The 17,035-nt window shown below is 44.9% G+C and overlaps 1 non-coding gene across 1 annotated transcript; it reads left to right on the top strand.

Annotated features, from left to right (window-relative positions):
- Window positions 1-16,467: 16,467 nt before the first annotated feature.
- Window positions 16,468-16,542, top strand: Trnas-cga (transfer RNA serine (anticodon CGA)). Its single transcript has one exon. It is a non-coding gene; the product is annotated as a tRNA-Ser (tRNA).
- The last annotated feature ends 493 nt before the right edge of the window (window positions 16,543-17,035 follow it).

Here is a 17,035-nt window from a genome sequence, read left to right as displayed (position 1 = left end):
AAGTGAAAAATAGATCAGGATTCTGGAGAAATTCTTGGAAACCAACGGCGCCGACATTGCCTTCCCTCGGAAGCCACTTGCGAACAGATTAATCTATACTGGAGAGCCGAAGAAACTGGTACACCGGCCTAACTCGTCTAGGGTCCACACAAGCGCGCAGAAGTGGCGCCACACGAAGTGTCATGGACTCGACTAATGTCTTAAGTAGCGCTGGAGGGAATTGAGTCCTGCAGGGTTCTCCATAAATCCGCACAAGTACGACGGGGTGGAGATCTCTTCTGAACAGCATGTTGCAAGGCATCTTAGATATGCTCAGTAATGTTCACGTCTGGTGATTTTGGTGGCCAGCAAAAGTGTTTAAAATCAGAAGAGTGTTCCTGGAGCCACTCTTTAGCAATTCTGGCCCGAGTGGAGTGTTGCTTTGTCCCGTTGGAATTGCCCATGTCCGTCCGAATGCGCAATGGACATGGGCGACCAGGCAGGATGCTTACGTACGCGTACCCCGTCAGAGTCGTCTCTAGACGTATCAGGGGACCATATCACTCCAACTGCACATGCCCCACACTATTACTGAGTCTCCAGGAGCCTGAACAGTCCCCTGCTGATATGCACGGCCCACTGGTTCAAGAGCTTGTCTGCCTATCCCTACACGTTCATCCGCTCGACAGAATTTGAAACGAGACTCGTCCGACCAGGCAACATGTTTCCATTCATCAACAGTCCAGTGTCGGTGCCGACGGGCCCAAGTGTGGCGTAAATCTGTGTGTCGTGCAGTATTCAAGGGTACACGAGTGGGCTTTCGGCTCCGAAAGCCCATATCGATAATGTTTCGTTGAATGGTCCGCACACTGACACTTGTTGATGGCCCAGCACAGAAATCTCCAGCAATTCGTGGAAGGACTGCATTTTTTCACGCTGAACGATTCTTTCCAGTCGTCGTTCCTCCCGTTCTTGCAGGTTCTCTTTCTGGCATCAACGCTGTTTCATCGGATTCCTGATATTCACGGTAGATTCAAATGGCCGTATGGGAAAATCCGCAATTCATCGATACCTCGGAGACGCTGTGTCCCATCGCTCGTGCGCAGACTATAACACCAAGTTCAAACTCACTGAAATCTTGATAACCTGTCATTGTAGCAGCAATAACCGACCTAACAACTGCCTCAAACACTTGTTGTCGTATATAGACGTTTCAGACCGCAGTGCCATATTCCACCTGTTTACATGTCTTGGTATTTGAATACGCATTCTTGTACCAGTTCAGTTTCTTTGGCACTTCAGTGTACAGCAGCAATACAACGTGTACAACAACATCGGCTCTAGCGGTGGGGGATGCTGGATTTTAACCAGAAGGGGACGTGAATTAGAGAACCGGATGGACGCGTTATCAAACCCAAACTAAATTAAACAACAATATTGAGCCTTTATGCCCCATCATGAACACATAACAGAACTGGTCCAGAAAAGTTTTTTGTGAAACTATCCCGTAGTTTATGAGACACGCAAAGGATGACATTATAATGTGAGCCTTCAATTTTGTTGTAATACCGGCAGACGCAACAGGATCAACCCGTAACTGCTGCTTGTTAAATAACATGACTAGAAAACGCAAACTGATAGACATCATAGACAGACTAGCCACCACGCCATCCCAATATATGTACGGACCTTCACCGTCAGCCTCGAAAGTGGATAGGTTTTGTATCACAACAAGAATAGCTGTACAGGACTACGAAGTAATCCCGTCAGCTTCTCGGTCCTCCATGCAGTTGTCGTAAAAATAATGGGAAAGGGATACTGGAGTTAAACTGTAACCTCCTGAGGCACAAACAAAATTCTGCCAATCGAGCATGAGTTCATCGAAAGTGCTTTCTTAGCAGCGTTCTTAAATGGTGGGATAATCTGGTAAAACCTGGAATTCGTAACTGTTCAGAAACGCAGCGAATAGTACCAGTGGCGCTAGAAGGAAAAACATCGAATTCTGTTATGTGATTTCTCGATATCTTAAAGAAAAAGTGGATAACGGGGGAGACCGACTTCGCGAATTGAAGAAATGAGAAAAGAAAATCCTAGAACTACAAGAAAAATAACTCGAAGGCAAAATGATCGCTTGAAAAGGGATACATTCCAGATGAAAACAAGACCATGGGCCTCCTTAGTAGAGAAGGGAAACGCTTCTGTAGTGAACTCGAGAAATTATTTTGTGACATCAGATAACATGATAATTTCCAATGAGGTCGCCCCACGCTAGGCGCCAAAAATGTAGTGAACTGTGAATTCTTCTCTCTGCTATTGGACGTGGAATGACGGGCAGGTGTGTTTGCCCCATATTAGGAGCCAACAACTAATTGATATCAATAAGTAAAGGAAATCAAACACAAAGGATACTAAATTAAGGGATTGGTGTATGATTGTAAAATGTTGCTTATATGATCAAAATAGAATAGAAATGCACACTACTGGCCATTAAAATTGCTACACCAAGAAGAAATGCAGATGATAAACGAGTATTCAACGGACAAAGGTATTACACTAGAACTGACATGTGATTACATTTTCACGCAGTTTGGGTGCATAGATCCCGAGAAATCAGTACCCAAATCAACCACCTCTGGCCGTAATAACGGCCTTGGTACTCCTGGGCATTGAGTCAAACAGAGCTGTCCATGCAGCTTCAACACGATACCACAGTTCACCAAGAGTGGTGACTGGCGTATTGTGACCAGCCAGTTGCTGGTCTACCATTGATCAGAACTTTTCAATTGGTGAGAGATCTGGAGAATGTGCTGGCCAGGGCAGCAGTCTAACATTTTCTGTATCCAGAAAGGCCCGTACAGGACGTGCAACATGCGGTCGTGCATTATCCGGCTGAAATGTGGGGTTTCGCAGGGATCGAATGAAGGGTAGAGCCACGGGTCGTAGAATATCTAAAATGTAACGTCCACTGTTCAAAGTTCCGTCAGTCCGAACAAGAGGTGACCGAGACGTGTTACCAATGGCACCCCATACCATCACGCCGGGTGATACGCCAGTATGGTGATGACGAATACACGCTTCCAATGTGCGTTCACCGCGATGCCGCCAAACACGTGTGAGACCATCCCGATGCTGTAAACAGAACCTGGATTCATCCGAAAAAATGACGTTTTGCCACTCGTGCACCCAGGTTCGTCGTTGAGTACACCATCGCAGGCGCTCCTGTCTGTGATGCAGCGTCAAGGGTAACCGCAGCCATGGCTTCCGAGCTGATAGTCCATGCTGCTGCAAACATCGTCGAACTGTTCGTGCTGATGGTTGTTGTCTCGCAAACGTCCCCATCTGTTGACTCAGGGATTGAGACGTGGCTGCACGATCCGTTACAGCCATGCGTATAAGATGCCTGTCATCTCGACTGCTAGTGATACGAGGCCGTTGGGATCGAGTACGGCGTTGCGTATTACCCTCCTGAACCCACCGATTCCATATTCTGGTAACAGTCATTGGATCTCGACCACCGCGAGCAGCAATGTCGCGATACGCTAAACCGCAATCGCGATAGGCTACAATCCGACTTTTATCAAAGTCGGAAACGTGATGGTACGCATTTCTCCTCCTTACACGCGGCATCACAACAAAGTTTCACCAGGCAACGCCGGTCAACTGCTGTTTGTGTATGAGAAATCGGTTGGAAACTTTGCTCATGTCAGCACGTTGTAGGTGTCGCCACCGCGCCAACCTTGTGTGAATGCTCTCAAAAGCTAATCATTTGCATATCACAGCATCTTCTTCCTGTCGGTTAAATTTCGCGTCTCTAGCACGTCATCTTCATGGCGTAGCAATTTTAATGGCCAGTAGTGCATTTATTTTGGCAGTGTTTACACAAGCCAAAACCAAATTACAAATATCAGGGCAGATTTGACTGGGCATAGACACGATTCAGTTATTAAGGGGAAGGAGAATGGAACGAATCGTCTCACCATTCTTCGTGATCGTTCGTCGTATGCTGCTGTCGTCCGCAGCTCGTGGTCGTGCGGTAGCGTTCTCGCTTTCCGCGCCCGAGTTCCCGGATTCGATTCCCGGCGGGATTTTCTCTGCCACGTGATAATTGGGTGTTGTGTGATGTCCCTAGGTTAGTTAGGTTTAAGTAGTTCTAAGTTCTAGGGGACTGATGACCATAGATGTTAAGTCCCATAGTCCTCAGACCCATTTGAACCACTTTTTATGCTGCTGTCAGCGGCAGCTGCTGCGTCGGCGCGGCGCCTTGCCTCGGAGGTGTGCAGAGCGAGCCGGCTGCCCACATCAGCAGCCGCGGCTTTGCGGCGGGGCCGAGGTGCGATGCCTGCCTGTTGTCGGTTGCGTGGCCGAAGCTGTGCGGTCACGCTGTCGGACGACTGATCTTCGCGCTGGGTGGAAGAGCGCGCATGTCCTCTCGCTTCCGCCGTGTGTCCACGACCCCCTCTCGCTTTTCATCCCTGTCTCAGCTCAACTCCTCTTCTAAAATACTCTTCCTTTCGGAGGTGTCATAGGTGGACGAAATTTTCAATGCCGCGCAATGGCAGATCGCCGTTTCATCGCCACGCCTGTCCGCGCGGTGTGGACATTTCTCATTTGGCGTGGGCTGGCGCGTACATAGAGAATCGGCAGCTTTCTCACATTCTTAACATGTTTTCCTGTCTGAGGCCCGGACAGACTCATGTTTGGGCTCCGTTTCAAAGTCTGCCGGCGCCTGTCATTTATAAGGAATGCCCTCATTGTCGAGAGAAACATCTTCTTTAGAACTGACTTCTTTCATGCGCCTCCCTGCGCCAATTCCCCGCGCTTTGTGTTCACTCCTAGCTGTCCCGTGGGGTGCTGGAAATGTCGACGCATTCCTGCTATCTGAGGCAGGTAAAATGATTTCCGCCCGGCCAGAAGAAACTCAGATGCTTTCGCGCGTACATGCTTGGCGTTGCAGATGTCCGTCAGTTCACGGCACGGCACGCTTCTCGTTGTCAGACAGGCCCTTCACATTGTGCCCCTCCTTGCGCAAGGCGCGGTCGTTCGCCGCGGCTTCTCATTGTGTTCTTGCAGAATGACTATAGGTCCTCTCCCCGGGGACTCGCCCAAGGTGTCCGGCTCGGCCGATCGCGGCGCGTTGGCGAAAGTTGCTGCGGTCGGACGTGTAACAGTGCAGACAGAGATTTATCGGAAAGCTAACGTATTCCGACGGGAATGACACCGTTAATATGGGTTACAAAACCTGTCGTCTGTCACGGGGCTGAGCGGTAGCCGATGCGGAAACGCTGTATCGCCAAGTGACAGGTGTCAATAATTAAGTAATTTTTATCGGACTATACAGGGTGGTCCATTGATAGTGAGCAGGCCAAATATCTCGCGAAATAAGAATCAAACGAAGAAACTACAAAGAACGAAACTTCTCTTGCTTGAAGGGGGAAACCAAATGGCGCTATGGTTGCCCTGCTAGATGGCGCTGCCATAGGTCAAACGGATATGAAATGCGTTTTTTTTTTAAATAGAAACCCCCATTTTTCATTACATCTTCCTGTAGTACGTAAAGAAATATGAACGTTTTAGTTGGACCACTTTTTTCGCTTTGTGATAGATGGCGCTGTAATAGTCAGAAAGGTATAACTACGTGGTATCACCTAACATTCCGCCAGTGCGGACGGTATTTGCTTCGTGCTACATTACCCGTGTTCAAAAAATGGCTCTGAGCACTATGGGACTCAAATGCTGAGGTCATTAGTTAAACCTAACTAACCTAAGGACATCACACACACCCATGCCCGAGGCAGGATTCGAACCTGCGACCGTAGCGGTCTTGCGGTTCCAGACTGCAGCGCCTTTAACCGCACGGCCACTTCGGCCGGCTTACCCGTGTTAAAATGGACCGTTTACCAATTGCGGAAAATGTCGATATCGTGTTGAAGTATGGCTATTGTGATCAAAACTTCGACCATAGATACTAATAGACTGGGCAAGCAGTGCAGCGGCTATACATCTGGCGTGGCTGCAACATAGAATCACGTGACTGTTGGCAGAACGTCGGCGGGAGTTCAAGGCAGCATTCTGATTCCTGATTTCACCTCCAGTATTTCTCAGTGGATTTCCTGCTAACTTCACCACATTAAATGTAGCCTATGTAAACACAGCTAGAAGTGATAAATTATTGCGTAACCACTGTACAAATTTAGTTTTACAGCCATTACTTCACAATGAACTTTGTGAACTGCTGAAACACTTTCGATGTTCGGCAATATATTCGCCGCGAATATTTCAGTGTTACCAATTATGAGATGCATTCTCTACTAACAATACGCGTTATGCACTGCATAAAATGTAAATATTGCGTGTGTGTGTTTTAGTGCCTTGGTTGTAGAAAGTGTTATAGACCTCTTAAATCGGCATAAACAACGAAACCTGTAACGTAAACACACGTGTTCACATCGAATGTAACGAACTCAATTGTGTCGTTCACCCACAAAACGTAAAGCAGTTTCATTTGAAAGCTCTTTTTTGGTTTAAACAGTTTGTTTCGTAGATGTATCAAATAAGATATCTACAAAATCAGTACCTACTTACATGAATACTTGTTCCACAGATCATGAATACGATACTTCACAATGATGTGTCAGTTTAATGAAAGGTAGACCTATCATTACATGACAATTCTTCCAATCACTTATTTATACCTAAAAAATCGTCTACTGAGTAGGAGCTGTCATTCATAGATTCTTTTAGTTTGATTTTAAATGCTGGTTGGCTATCTGTCAGGCTTTTAATGCTTTTTGGTAAATGACCAAAGATTTTTGTAGAAGCATATTATTTATCCCATACATTACAGCTTATTATCTGGAAACTAACATAGGCCATACAACTACCTTTTTGCAAATGGTATTCAGTATTTATTTCTGATGTTCGTATGTTTTGTAACTGGGAAGTACAAAATAAAACTAAACCCTGATGAGAAATCAAACCCCTAACTTGTTTTTGCAAATTGTTCTTTAAAATAATACCAGCATAATTCACCCCTTTTTGTACCAAAGTCAGATTTAATCCAGGATAGTAAAAATCATCCTTTCTTCTTATGTAGTAGCAATGCACATTGCCATTGCTTTTGGAGTGGGAAGGGTTATTGGTAATAAATATCTATCTCTCTCTCTCTCTCTCTCTCTCTCTCTCTCTCTCTCTCTCTCACACACACACACACACACACTATATATATATATATATATATATATATATATGTGTGTGTGTGTGTGTGTGTGTGTGTGTGTGTATGTGCGGATGGATATGTATGTGTGTGTGTGTGTGTGTGTGTGTGTGTGTGTGTGTGCGCGCGCGCGAGTGTATACCTGTCCTTTTTTCCCCCCTAAGGTAAGTCTTTCCGCTCCCGGGATTGGAATGACTCCTTACCCTCTCCCTTAAAACCCACATCCTTTCGTCTTTTCCTCTTTTTCCCTCTTTCGTGACGAAGCAACCGTTGGTTGCGAAAGCTTGAATTTTGTGTGTATGTTTGTGTTTGTTTGTGTGTCTATCGACATGCCAGGGCTTTCGTTTGGTAAGTCACATCATCTTTGTTTTTAGATATATATATATATCTTCTTCAAAGTGCTTCGAACAGATGCGTGTGTGCGCAGTAGGCTTGAAATCTTTTCGTTTCACTGCCTGTATCCACATCTGCCTGCGCTCTTCATCCTTTGGAAACCTATACGAAAGAGAAAAAGCAGCTTTGTAGCTTACCATTTCAAGAAATATATACGATTGCTATGTGCGCCTGTAAACACACACAGCACTTCAAACCGCCAATTTACGTAACTGTGGCGTTCTGGGTAGGGATATGATACACACAATAGTTTATCAGTATTCAAGGACCACCTGCAACAAATGACGATGCCCAAGTAGTTGTTTTATCTGCCGTCGCGGCTAATCCGCACATCAGTAGCAGACAAATTGCGCGAGAATCGGGAATCTCAATAACGTCGGTGTTGAGAATGCTACATCAAAGTCGATTACACCAGTACCATGCACCAGGAATTGCATGGTGACGACTTTGAACGCCATGAACATTTCTGCCATTGGGCACAAGACTAGTTACGGGACGATGACAGATTTTTTCCACGCGTTCTATTTAGCGACGAAGCGTCAATCACCAACAGCGGTAACATAAACCGGCATAATATGCACTAGTGGGCAACGGAAAATCCACAATGGCTGCGACGAGTGGAATATCAGCGACCTTGATGTGTTAATGTATGGGAGGAAGGATAATTGGCCCCCATTTTATCGATGGCAAATCAAGGTGGTGCAATGTATGCTGATTTCCTACGTAATGTTCTACCGATGTTACTACAAGATGTTTCACTGCATGACAGAATGACGATGTACTTCCAACATGATGGATGTCGGGCACATAGCTCGCTTGCGATTGAAGCGGTACTGAATAGCATATATCACGACAGGTGGATTGGTCGTCGAAGCACCATACCATGGCCCGCACGTACACCGGATCTGACGTCCCCGGATTTCTTTCTGTGGGGAAAGTTGAAAGATTTTTGCTTTCGTGATCCACCGACAACGCTTGACAACACGCGTCAGCGCATTGTCAATGCATGTGCGAACATTACGGAAGGTGAACTACTAGCTGTTGAGAGGTATGTCTTTACGCGTATTGCCAAATGCATTGAGGTTGACGGACATCATTTTGAGCATTTATTGCATTAATGCGATATTTACAGGTAATCACGCTGCAACAGCATGCCTCCTCAGAAATGATAAGTTCACAAAGGTATATGTATCACGTTGGAACAACCGAAATAAAATGTTCAAACGCACATACGTTCTGTACTTTAATTTAAAAAACCTACGTGTTACCAAATGTTCGTCTAAAATTACGAGCGATTTGCTTGTGACTATTATAGCGCCATCTATCACAAAGCGAAAAAGGTGGTCCAACAAAAACATTCTTATTTCTTTTCGTACTACACGAATATGTAACAAAATGGGGGTTCCTATTATTTAAAAAAACGCAGTTGATATCTGTTTAACCTATGGCAGCTCCATCTAGCGGGCCAACCATAGCGCCATCTGGTTTCCCCCTTCAAGCTAGACAAGTTTTGTTCTTAGTAGTTCTTTCGTTTGACGCTTATTTCGTGATATATTTGGCCCGGTCACGATCAATGGACCACCCTGTAGACGCCCAGCTGACCACTTCAGAAACGCTCAACGAACAAGTAATGGAGACTCACCAACAGTCCTTTCGGAGCATACAGCGGTAGAAACACGTGCTCATTCAGCTGAGGAGAAAGTCCAAGAAATTAATACAAGCATAGTGGAGAGGGTTGCCGCGCATTGTCGACAGAAGCAGTGGGCGACAGGACCCGGGATGGTGTCACCGATGCCTTCAACTGCTCCAGCTTTGCTTGCTACACAAGCCGGCCCTCCATGCTGCAGCAGACGCTGGGTGGCAGCCCCATTCACCTGGGTACCCCTTCGCCGCCTTCAGCCATTGGCAGTCAGCAGCCTGTGCTAGGTGTTGTTCCGCTATAGGGCCACGAAGCCTAGTGTAAAAGAATGTGCGCGAGCTGGAAAGCTGCGGAGCTGTTTCGCACAGTGGGAACCACTACTCCGTTTGCGGAGCCGAACACGCGGCCTTTGGGGTCGGGCCCTGACATGTTCTACTGTTTGTAGACAACCCACTGGTACTTCCTGATCCACAGAATAACCCGCCCATTTAGCGACACTCCAACTCCCGAATACATCCGGCTGGTGTTCTACTAAGCTTTCAAGATTGGGCGGAGATGATGCGCATTACTCGCAAGCAGTTAATGACCAAGTTCGGGCAGCATTTAACTTCCGAAGCGAGCCTGCGGTGCCGACTACAGGGCGCTACTGTATGGATTTTGAACAACTAAGGTGCTATTTCTCGCACAGTACAGGATCCCGGCCAGACAGTGCGAGTACAGACAACACCGACTCGAAGGAAGGCCTCGGCGCTTGTTCGTGACGTCACGTCAGCTAGCCACGGCGAACGCCAGGTCTGTTGCAGGCGTACTCATAATGGTGGTGTCTCTCTCTCTGACAGGAAAATGTGAAACTATTGGCGGTAGTTGACCAACACACATTGTTCTGCGAGATTTCTGCAATCAATTAATTGTGCAATTTATTACACTTCTTAATAAATAGTGTACTCCTGAACTTAAATTTCCACCTGTTTTAAGGACTGACATACAAAAACAACTTCATGGTCCAGCAGCAACAGAATTCGTGCTTCTTTACCTTATTTGTAAATCTGAGGAAGTTACGTTTGTACTGGGTTGCATTTACAAGAAACTGTGAAAATATTGGTGCTCTTCTTTAGGTATCTTGGCTGACTATGGGGTGAGGAGCACTGAATGTTAATGAAATATCTTGCGATTGTAAACGTTGGGGGAGGGGGTGGGGGACAGAAGAAGAGGCAAAAGAAAGATACTTGTTTTATCAAATAATTTTTTTTATCTTATAAAGTTTCTACTTTCAGTTTTCTAATATGCATTTTTTAAAAAGTTTAAGCTCAGCAGTATTTTCGATGTATGAAGCTATTTTGTTTCCTGTTTAGAATTCCTTTCGTTGAACACGACTGTAATCTAATGACTGGCAACAGTTGTACATTTACAAATGTAAATTAGTTCACATTTCCAGTCAAACGAAAATAAATAAAAGAAACGAGTTAATTGTAAGGGGGTTGCGGTAAGTTTCGATAACAAAATGGATCAAGTAAATATAGTTACTTGAATGTAAAACTTCCGAAGCTTGCAATGGGGCAAACCATCTTCTCATATTGATCTACGTTTGAAACGTCCCCTTTAGAAAAATTGTAGAAGACTGTGCTTATACTGACACACAATATTTTTTTTTTAGCGCAACGCAATCTGACTTTCAGAAATCCCTACAAAAGAATGGCCCTGATCAACATTAACCTATGCGTTTCACAAATCGCTTACCTCACAAAAATCTTGGTTACTCGAACTACTGCAATACAGCGAGCGCCACTACTGCCAGCTAAATAAAAGATTCAAACTACGGAAGGCACTAACTACTGATAGGCATAGTTAGCAAATGAAAGATTTTAATAGAGAACAAACAATGTATTTACCGTAATAATCATAATATATATAGCAGTTCATGACAAATTACAAAACTCCGCCATCTCTCTCCCCACATCCACCACTGCTGGCGGCTCACCTCCAACTGCGCAACGCTACGCGCTGTTCACATCCAGCTGCCGCTGCCCAACACTACAATTGCAGACAACAATGCAAACTAGCCACAAACTGCACACAGCACAGCCAGTGATTTTCATACAGAGCGCTACGTGGCGTTACCAATAAGAAAACCTAAACAGCCTACTTACACGTTTGTTTCGACAGGATTCAGTAATACATAACTATGATCTCCATTTGTAGCTTTACGATAGTAAGAAAATCTTTCATCTAAATAAAACTGGAGAATCCAAAACAATATCAAACATTCTGTCCAAAAATAAGAGATTTATAGTGATAACCACGCCCAGGCGTTTCTGCCTGCAACAGACATGGCGTTCGCCGTGGCTAGCTGACGTGACGTCACCAAAAAACGCCGAGGCCTTCCTTTGAGTCGGTGTTGGTACAAAGCGCCCTCAGAAGATCGGGCCCGCGTGCAGACAGAGCGGGGGAAACTTTCAAGAATTATTCTCGTGTGAGGTTTACTAAGTGCGTCGCCTGAACCCGCCCATGGACACAGAGCAGCTCATTCCCTGTAATCTACTAGCGTATAACCGAGTTCGCCTGAGGGCAACTTTCAAGTGTGCCGGTAGTGGGTCTGGAGTAATCGCTGGATATGTTGCCCACGCTGGACGAGTTACACGAAGAAAGAAACAGACTTCTCGTCATCAGTGGAGAGCGAAAACGGTGTGGTTGTAGCGTCCAGAATTCTAAAAGTAACAAAGAAGGTCGCTCCCAGAAATTTAATAACAGTCAGAACGGGAAAGGTACTGGAAGCCGTTATCATCAAAATAACAGTGACAGATAAGTAGTGTCTTTTCAGTCGGCAGACTGGAATAGAAGGAAGCGTAAGTCAAATTACGAGCCCTAAACAGAGAGGGGGCACACTCCTGAGGAGGAAACAGCAGTTCTAACTAAGCTTAGCTCGGAAAACTGAAGGCCACAAGTAGAACGTTGTTTTCGCAAGTTGGGAAAGCTTGCTCGCATCCATTCCACTATTCCCGAAAACACGACAAATGGTTTGAGTAGTTCAAGGAAATAATTAATAGTTTAATACCTGATACTACCGGTTATTCCACAGTGGAACTGATGTCAGGCCGACTAGGGGCGATGGCTGTCAGAAAAGCGGCAAAAACACCGCCTCCTCGTGTGGAAGATCGAGAAGTCAGCAACTGCGTTGAGCAGAATGAGGAGGAAGGAGGTACTTAGAATGAAACGGCACGACCGCATTGCCCAGATGCCCACATTTCAGAGGGGAGACTTAATTCTGGTTTGCCGGCCGCTGTCGCCGAGCGGTTCTAGGCGCTTCAGTGTGGAATCGCGCGACTGCTACGGTCGCAGTTTCGAATCCTGCCTCGGGCATGGATGTGTGTGATGTCCTTAGGTTAGTTAGATTTAAGTAGTTCTAAGTTCTAGGGGACTGATGACCTTAGTTGTTAAGTACCATAGTGCAAAGAGCCATTAGAATCATTTAATCCAGGTTTGCAACAATCTGCAACCAGATTTACTACAGAAAAAAATATTAAAATTTCATTTACCCTATGACGGCTCATTTCAAGTAAAGAAACTATTGGGTGATCACTCATATGTCATAGGAGCCCCTGAAACTAGTGCAGAAAAAAAATGGAAATTTAGCTGACACTAAGCCCTGTTCCCAGGTTCTAAATGTTTCAGTCTTTTCTGAATGGTGGGAAAAGTGGCAGTTGACCCTAAATAACGAAAAGTGTGAGGTCATCCACATGAGTGCCAAAAGGAACTCGTTAAACTTCGGTTACACGATAAACCAGTCTATTCTAAAAGCCGAAAATTCAACTAAATACCTAGGTATTACAATTACGGACAACTGAAATTGGAAAGAACATATAGAAAATGTTGCGGGTAAGGGTAACCAAAGACTGCGTTTTATTGGCAGGACACTTAGAAAATGTGACAGACCTACTAAGGAGACTGCCTACACTACGCTTGTCCGTCCTCTTTTAGAACGCTTCTGCGCGGTGTGGGATCCTTACCAGATAGGACTGATTGAGTACATCGGAAAAGTCCAAAGAAAGGCAGCACGTTTTGTATTATCGCGAAATATGGGAGAGAGTGTCACAGAAATGATACAGGATTTGTGCTGGAAATCATTAAAAGAAAGGCGTTTTTCTTTGCGATGGGATCTTCTCACGAAGTTTCAGTCACCAATTTTCTCCTCCGAATGCGAAAATATTTTGTTGATACCGACCTACATTGGGAGGAACGATCACCACAATAAAATAAGGGAAGTCAGAGCTCGTACGGAAAGATATAGGTGGTCATTCTTTCCGCGCGCTATACGAGATTGGAATAATAGAGAATTGTGAAGGTGAAACTTCCTGGCAGATTAAAACTGTGTGCCCGACCGAGACTCGAACTCGGGACCTTTGCCTTTCGCGGGTAAGTGCTCTACCATCTGAGCTATCGAAGCACGACTCACGCCCGGTACTCACAGCTTTACTTCTGCCAGTATCTCGTCTCCCCCAGGCTGTGGCTAAGCCATGTCTCCGCATTATCCTTTCTTTCAGGAGTGCTAGTTCTGCAAGTTTCGCAGGAGAGTTTCTGTAAAGTTTGGAAGGTAGGAGACGAGATACTGGCAGAAGTAAAGCTGTGGGTACCGGGCATGAGTCGTGCTTCGGTAGCTCAGATGGTAGAGCACTTGCCCGCGAAAGGCAAAGGCCCCGAGTTCGAGTCTCGGTCGGGCACACAGTTTTAATCTGCCAGGAAGTTTCATATCAGCGCACACTCCGCTGCAGAGAAAATCTCATTCTGTGAATTGTGAAGGTGGTTCGATGAACCCTCTGCCAGGCACTTAAATGTGATTTGCAGAGTATCGATGTAGATGTTTTGCTTGTTTGGAATCAGATGATAAACCGCTTCAGTTGTAAATAGTTGTTAGTTCAATGATGACCGGCTCCGGGCGATTATAAGCCCATCTCCATGTAAACAAGAACGATGTATTGCTTGGCGGCTCGCAACCTGCCCGCAGCCTGGTGTGCGGCGGCCACGCGCCTCATCGTTCTTGTCCGCATGAAGATGGGCTTATTATTACCCGAAACCGGTCGTGACTGAGCTAACAGCTCTATTTACAAGTGAAGGTGGTTATTATCTCGACCCACGATATTCATCAGCTGTTGATGTCCTATCCATCCATTATTTTGCATGTTTAATTAAGGGTCAGAGAGAAGGTTAACTCCTTAGTAGTTTAGGGTAATCTCGTATTTGGCTTTTCTCGTGATGAGAAATCTGGGTCTGTAACGCATACTATAAGGTTAATGAATGTTTTATTCGTGTGTAATTCGTGTTTCATTATTTACTTAAGTATGTAGATTGACCGAGATAAGCCGGCCGGAGTGGCCGTGCGGTTCTAGGCGCTACAGTCTGGAACCGAGCGACCGCTACGGTCGCCTGTTCGAATCCTGCCTCGGCCATGGATGTGTGTGATGTCCTTACGGTAGTTAAGTTTCATTAGTTCTAAGTTCTAGGCGACTGATGACCTCATAAGTTAAGTCGCATAGTGCTCAGAGCCATTTGAACCATTTGACCGAGATAAGGTAATGTCAGTCTGGAAACCGCTGTGACGTCGCAGCCAGATTTAACGAATTTTCCTCCATCTCAAGAGAAATAATTAATAAATGACAGCGTCTAGTACGCTTAAAACAAACAATATCTAATTTTATTGGTTTCACCATCTATGAAGTGCATCGACTGATTAACTTTGTAACTAGTTCTGAGATAAAATTCGCGTGAATATAACACTTTCACAATATTATAAAGGACATGTACGAGTGTATTTGTGTGAAAGAGCACGTCATTCAGAGGCAATACTATACCTCGATTTCGCCGGCCGCGGTGGTCTCGCGGTTCTAGGCGCGCAGTCCGGAACCGTGCGACTGCTACGGTCGCAGGTTCGAATCCTGCCTCGGGCATGGATGTGTGTGATGTCCTTAGGTTAGTTAGGTTTAAGTAGTTCTCAGTTCTAGGGGACTGATAACCACAGCAGTTGAGTCCCATAGTGCTCAGAGCCATTTGAACCATTTTTTATACCTCGATTTATAAAGCTTGTATAGTTTTTATCATGGATATTGTTAGTGGTACCTGTGTGCGTCGATAGACTCAAGACAATTTTTTATGCATCCTGATACTAGCATAGTCGTTGCGATCGTGTTTTTAATAGCTGGTCGGTTATAAGACTTAAATTCTTATTAAGAATTTCCTTGCACCACTTGCAAGGAAAAACAAATGAGGCATGCTCACCGACGTTCATTTTGACTCAAAATTGTCTGGTGCCATCGAGTTATTGGAGAAGGGGATGTGCTATAGATTCACTGTGATCAGTAAGCTTATAAAGTATGTGTACTGTGGTTTGTGTTCCAACAAACGCAAAGAAAATGACTTTGTGGTATCGTAAGGGGACGACGATATTTTGAAGTAGAGATAAATATTGCTGTAACTCTAAACAGGACGCTCACCGCTTTTCGGGTTTTAGCTGTTTGTTTGAAGGCACTACCAGGGAGCGATAAATTACTGAATGCTACAGCTGATGTGGTGTTCATCACTTTTCTGAAATGGTTAGCGGGCTTAGTTTGTTTTTGCTGCTACAAGAGTCAGGTGGTATTATTTTCATCACTTCTGAAACCACACACTGGTGTCTAAGCACAGACTGGAAAATCAGAACATTTCCACAAACAGAATTCGAAGCACTGTCCTACACACGTCAAAAATGATGAATTACCGGGCTTGCTTGCATGCTGCCATGCTTTCTACAGCCCTCTCCAGACTCTAGCATTAGAAGAACATATGTGTTTTTCACATAGTTTGCCAGAATATCACACAATTTACGTGTTAGTTATATATATCAAGCACATAGCAGTGTACTACCGATCACTTGCACACTACAATTCCGAAGGTAAAGAACTGGAATTATATCTCTAGAAACCCGAAACTTTAGCGAGGTGCAGTGAGCTGCGACGTGCTGTAAACCACTGAGTACCTATAAACTTATCTCTTTTGTGAAGATCTTTACACGAAAACTCAAAAAATAGAGGAAACTGGTAGTTCCACTCGCACTTTTTTTTTCAACACACATCACAACCGATATTCTTTAATAAAGACGGAAAATGTGCAGAAGCTGTCAACCGGACATCATACATGGCAGGGAGAGCTTCTGTAAAGTTTGGAAGGTAGGAGACGAGGTACTGGCAGAAGTAAAGCTGTGAGGACGGGCAGTCGTGCCTGGGTAGCTCAGTTGGTAGAGCACTTGCCCGCGAAAGGCAAAGGTCCCGAGTTCGAGTCTCGGTCCGGCACACAGTTTTAATCTGTCAGGAAGTTTCATATCAGCGCACACTCCGCTGCAGAATAAAAATCTCATAATGGTATGTATGGTCACTCCACAACGGACATTTCTCAAGTGCGTGTAGAAGCACGATAACGGAATAAAATTGACTTAACTGTATTACTGTGGACAGTGTATGTGGTGCAGTAAATAACCACATGACATGTTCAACATTACCTCAAATCAAACTATAACACAGTAAAGTACCGAAGATGGATACCTGAATCGAAAACTGTTACCTCAAACAATAAACAAACGTGAAACGTGCATCCTTGTAAAAATCTCCGTACTATAACACATTTTTTTAGCTGACACAACAAGACATCATGTTTGCATTTTAATGCGAAACGATTCCGTTTCATTTACCCTGACGTCCGGAAGAACAACATGGCCGCCCTGTATACTTAAAACGATTCATTATTATTTTATTCTAATTTTTATTCCAATAATGGATGTAAGGTAAAAA

This window comes from Schistocerca serialis, chromosome 7, assembly GCF_023864345.2.
Source record: "Schistocerca serialis cubense isolate TAMUIC-IGC-003099 chromosome 7, iqSchSeri2.2, whole genome shotgun sequence".
Lineage (NCBI taxonomy): Eukaryota > Metazoa > Arthropoda > Insecta > Orthoptera > Acrididae > Schistocerca > Schistocerca serialis.
This window is presented reverse-complemented; position numbering and strand designations above follow the sequence as displayed.